Source organism: Momordica charantia (assembly GCF_013281855.1).
Source record: "Momordica charantia cultivar OHB3-1 chromosome 9 unlocalized genomic scaffold, Mcharantia_2.0 BLBB01000009.1, whole genome shotgun sequence".
NCBI classification, from domain to species: domain Eukaryota; kingdom Viridiplantae; phylum Streptophyta; class Magnoliopsida; order Cucurbitales; family Cucurbitaceae; genus Momordica; species Momordica charantia.
In genome coordinates, this window is record NW_028275167.1 from 11,474,138 (window position 1) to 11,480,543 (window position 6,406).

Here is a 6,406-nt window from a genome sequence, read left to right on the forward strand (position 1 = left end):
TCATCTTCTTTCCAAATATTGTGTTTCACTTACCCAATTCAAGCTCAAAGACTTCCAAGTTTCACTTTAGGAGTTTTTCAAGTAAATATTTTTATTTTTGTATGTGGAAGTGTAGCTAAAAATTAATATATGATAATAATTAAAATGCAATATTATAGATAGCATACCACAGTTAAGCAAATTACGGCTGAAGATTTCAAACAGGGGAAGCTGAATTGAAATCAAGCAGATTCATCTTTTTCATTTCCTTTCTACGTAAACCCAATTACAAGAGAGCTTCATTTTGTTTTTACGATAAACATACACGCACACATACACACACGCACACATACATGCATACCTGTAGAAGAAAAAATATAGTTAACGTGCACACATACATATTTGTAAAGTAACAAATATAGTTAACACACACATACATACCTATAGAAGAATAAATATAGTTAATTTTTCGAACAAATATAATTAACACACACTTTAAGTGTTATTGCCTTCAAAATGAATGACATCTTCTTTTCGAACATCGTGTTTCGCTTGTCCAGTTCAAGCTCAAGACCTTCAAGTTTCACTTTGATCTGTTCTTCAGATAAATTATTTTATTTTTGTATGTGAAATTGTAGTTTCAAATAAACTTTTTATAAGTTGCGATAAACTATACAGAATATATATATGACAATAAAATGCAGAATTAGAGATGTGAGACTCCATACAAGCAAATTGTGACTAAAGATTTCTAGTAGGAGAAGGTCGAACTGAAAAACAAATAGGTTTATTTTCTTTATTTCATTTTTACGTAAATCTAATTGAAAGAGAGCTTCTGACATGACTCGTCCCAGAACATCAACTAGTTCAAGAACAGGCCGCGCCAACTATGGACCCTACTAGGTGCAGAGTCTATAGTCGAATTTCTTCTAGACTTTTAAACTAACTTCTACATTACATCTATTCTTACTCCCTTTTCTAAATACACTACTCATGATGTACCTACAAATGATATCCAATTTCTCGACAACTATGGATGGCAGAAGCTGGTCCATTATCTCTTTGAAACTCAAATACAACCTGGGAGAAAAACAAAGGATAAATAGTGAGCTGGAAAGCTCAGTGAGTGGTAAGTTAATATGAAAATAATATTGTAAAACTTATTTTCCATAGAAAACGAAGTATCAAAGTTCTGCCAACAAACTTCAAAATAATAAGCATTCTCATTTAAATTTCGTAAAATTTGGGTCACTAAAAACTCAATAAACTTTCTCACGATAAACTTGTAACAACACACACTTTCTAAATAAATATGTAATTCGTTGTCCTGAAATATAAACAAAGCTATAAAACACTTTCTAAAATCACTTTCTAAAAACATATAAAATATCTTCTTTCAACCATAAAGCAGGTTAAGGAAACTCAACACCACAGATGTACCCATATTCTGTTTTTGTTCTGGTCTACTACCATAGAGTAATCTTAATACGCACAGAAGAATAATTCAACTTTTGATCTACTCACATAGATAATCTCAATACATATGCGTAATCACCTAGGTACAATAACATGGTATTTGAAAACTACTTTCTGTATGAAATTCTTAATCTCACAAACAGTTCTAAAATTATTTTTTCTTCTTTCTAAGAACTTTTCTTTCTCAAACCACCTCTAAAATATTTTTTTCTAACTTTATCAAATCTTTCTTTCTAAGAACATTTCGTAAAATTCTATTTCTCAAACTATTTCTGAAATCTTGGTTTCATAAAAATTCTAAAACAATTTCTGAAATCCCTAAGTCTTATAACATTTCATAAAATTTCCCAAATTCTTTCTGAAGCTTTTCTTTCTAAAATCTTCATACAATTCTCTAAAAACATAAAACATTTATAATTCTTATTAAATAGAGATATTCTCCAAACATTCCTAAAATCATTCTTTGTAACAACATTCAATAGACGTCAAACATTTTTCTCGAATCATTATTTATAAATTCTCAATCCAATCCAGCTTTTTTCATTCTAAATTAAACATTTCTTAAGCTTCAAATATTTTTCTAAAATACAAAACATTTCTCCAAATTCTAAAACATCTCTAAAATCTCAAACAACAAGAGTTATCTCATTATCATCATAAATACTAAAACATAACGTAATATATAATTTCTTGAAATTCCATAATAATACATATCCAAAACCATTTGATAAAACAACCACCCACAGATCAATAATAATATCCAAAACGTTTAATAATGTAACTACTCACACATCCTTCAGACCGAGTCGTTCACGGCTAACTTGAAATATCACTCATTCCAAATTAATTCAACATTTACTTATTTCCAACTTAAACCACAATATCTCCAAAATAAAATCAATTTTTAAATTTCACAACACATTCTCTTCATTTAAAACCCACTTCTCTTCTGTCTTATATTACTTACAAATGGGACCCACCATTAAAAATCTCTCTTCTTTCCTCTCATTTCTACGTAACTACACCTTTTCTTTTCCTTTTACCCAATTTCTTTTTCTTTTCTTACTAAATTTTAATCCAATAATTTCTTTCTCTCTCTTTCGTACAACATCTAACAAAAACCTATTCTCTTTCCTCCTTTCTTCTTCACTTTCTTCTTCTTCCTCAAACCCACGACAATCTCTTCTTCATCCCTCACATTTCATTTTCCCTTTTCTATTTTCCTTTCTTTTCTTCAGCCAAGTTGCCCTTTTACACTAGTTCTGATTTATAACTTCAATTCCCTTTTAAAACTCATAATCTTGACAATTTTGTTTCAACTAATAATAGCAAAACTTCTTCGTCTCAACAATTTCTTAAGCATTACATGAAACACCCACGAAATCAGAGGATTCTAAGAACATAAAATCCACAAATTAGTCTTATCTTCACTGTTGAATTGTTTATGAAGAAACTATACCATTTTCAAGTTTTAAGTGATTTCTTAAACATAACCGAAGTAACCCATAAAACCCATTCAATTTCCAATTGCTTTCCAAATCTTCCACGAAAATAAGTTTAATTAGAAAGGTTTTGCTACTCTGTGCTATTGAACCCCTCAAACTCAACTTCTCACATGATTAGCGACCTCCAAATCTCAGCTTCTCACATGATTAGCTTCTCACATGGGATACATTTTTCCTCAGAATATTTCAATCTCGCATTTTTCATTTTTACTTATTATTTTTATCTCAATCAATTTTAAACACTAAATAATTATTTTTCCGTTCACACCTAATTTAATAAGTCATGTTTAATTTAATTAGATTAAATTTTAATTTTAATTATGGTTTGTCACTACTATCATTGAGATTGTGAGAGAGATTGAGATTTAATTATTTGGTCCTGAAAAAGAAAACAAATTTCAATTTCTCCCCAATCTATGAGATTTTTTTTTAATAATAGAATACGTGTGAAAGTAAAAAAAAAACATTAAAACTCCATCAATCTCTTGTTCTCGCTTTTTCTAAAAAATAAAAAAAAAACTCTAATTCTCGCTTTCGATCAACTCTTGGCTCTTGCTCTCGATCAATTCTTGGCTCTCACTCTCAATCAACTCTTAGTTCTCACTTTCACTCTCCTCTTCGTTTTCGCTCTCGCTCTCAATCACTATAGACAAAAGGTAGATCCCAAATACGAATGAAGGGATCTTTGTTCTCTGTCCTTTGACTCTCGATCTGAAATGAAGGGCTTGTGAGAAGGTCTTCAAATTCCAGGTTTTACTTGAAATATTCCGACCACAAAAATTCGAATCAAAATTATTCATATTTAGTGTGAGAAAATAGGCGAACTCGAACACACATCTCCAAAAGAACGCCCATCAAAGTATAACAACAAAAAAAAAGAATAAATTAAGAAAAGAAAATTTTGTTTTTCATCCAGTGTTGCTGCTAATGATTAAAACAAAAAAAACGCACATCTCTTGGTTTGAAATCTAGGAACAAATGGACAAAGAACAATACAACTACAAGATAGAAGAAGGCGAGAACAAGATGAGAATGGAGAAGAGAGAGAAAATATTGGAGGAGAGTGAGAATAAAAAGAAATTTTTGGAGAAAAGGGAGAGAGGGAGATAGAGGGAGTAACACGGAGAAATCAGAGTAGAGAGGCATGAAAATAATTTTCTATCGAGGTGATGCCAGCAGATGCCTAGAAAATATGAATTTTCTAAAGTACGATTAAAAAACAATACTGCATTTTTAAAATGCCTATTCAACCCAATTTCCCAATATAATTAACACACACATACTTATAAAAGAACAAATATAAAATAATAAACAAACATACATACCTGTAAAAGAGCAAATATAGTAAACACATTAACACATACACACATAACGGTAAAAGAACTAATATGTTATCTTTTGGAACACACATTGACACACTCATACATACCTGAAAAAGAATAAATATAGTAAACTTTTCGAACAAATATAGTTCACACACACACACTTTGAGGTTTTATTTCCTTTTAGACGAAGGTCATCTTCTTTTTGAACATTGTGTTTCGCTTACCTGGGTGAAGCTCAAGACCTCTAAGTTGTACCTTGTGGTGTTCTTTTGGTAAACTTTTTTATTTTTGTATGTGAAAATATTGTTCTAAATAAACTTTTACAATTAACGATTACGGAGAATATATATTGTTCTAAATAAACTTTGCTCTTATATATATATATATATATATAGGAGCAAAGGAAGGAAGAATACGATATAGAAAAATACGTTGTTGTGTCGTGGAAACTACTACCTTGAAAGCAAGTTCGGCACGACTGTGGTGCTAAATCATTAGTTATCGGTTGCTTCCCAAGGTTAACACATATCCGATTCCAAACATGCACTCGCCAGAAAACAGGCTGGAATCAACTCAGAACAATATTTAAAAAATAGAGAAGAAAGTTGTGATAGAAGAGTAGATGGAGGAATGGAAGAATTGTGTGTCTACAAATGAAATAAAGATAGGTATATATAGGTTGTAAGCAAAAACGTTTTTCCTTATCATTAATGGAAAACAGTGTTTTGTAAATAAATCAGAAACGTCTTAGCAATAAACCCATATTTATTTCAAAAGAGCAAAAAACGTTCAAATAAGAGCAATAGGTCCCACGGTTTGTTAATACACTTTCAAGTCAAATGTGAATGAAAAACATTCAAATAATAGTTATGGGCCCCACAGTTTATTAACACATTTCAAATCAAATGTGAATGGCCCCACTCTTTCAAATTAAATGTGAATCAGCCCATGGCCCAAACACTAACAATAAAATTGGGCCGTACAATTTGGGTCCAAAACATAAAAATGATTTATAACAAAACTATTTATTTTTCTATGTGGGATAACACCAGAGGCTATTTTACATCAAAAGACTATTTTTATTTTGAAAAATATCTCTCTGTTTGACATTCCTAACACATATGATAATAAATGCAGAATTAAAGATGGGAGACCGCAAATAAACAAATTGTGGTTGAAGGTTTCAAGCAGGTGGAGACTGAACTGAAAATCAAATAGATTCATCTTCTTCATTTCATTTTTACGTAAACTCAATGGCAAGATAGCTTCCTTTGGTTTTTACGATAAACACACGCATGCACATGCAAACCTATACGCACACACCTATAAAAGAACAAATATAGTTAGCCACACACATGTATATACCAGTAAAAAAACAAATTTATTAAACACACACACATACATATCTGTAAAATAACAAATATAATTAACATGGACACATACATACTTGTAAAACAATAAATATAGTTAACACGTTAACACATTTATACATACCTGTAAAAGAACAAATACAATTATCTTTTCTATCAAATGTAGTTAATACACACACTTTGAGGTGTTATTGCCTTCAAGATGAAAGTTATCTGTTCAAGCTCAAGACCTCGAAGTTCCACTTTGAGGTGTTTACCTAGCTCAAGTTTACTTTTTTATATTTGTATGTGAAAATGTAGTTTCAAATAAACTTTTTACAACTAACGATAAACTATGGAGAATATATATGTATATGATAATAAAATGCAGAATTAGAGATGGTTAAACACATAAAAACAAATTGCAGCTGAAGATTTTAAGTAGAGCAGGCTGAACTGAAAACCAAACAAATTCATCTTCTTCTTTATATTTTTCGTATACCCAAATGCAAGAGAGCTTCTTTTTTATTTTACTTTTTACGATAAACACATGCACGCATGGATGCACGTGCAGACGCACGCATACACACACCTCTCAAAGAATACGTACTTACACATCTCTAAAAGAACATGTGTGACATACACACTTGTAAAAGAGCAAATATAGTTAATATGTTAACGCTCTATGAGGTGTTATTTACTTCAAGATGAAGGTCATCATCTTTTCTTAACACGGTGTTTCCAATAAATTCTATTTACTATGTATATTAGT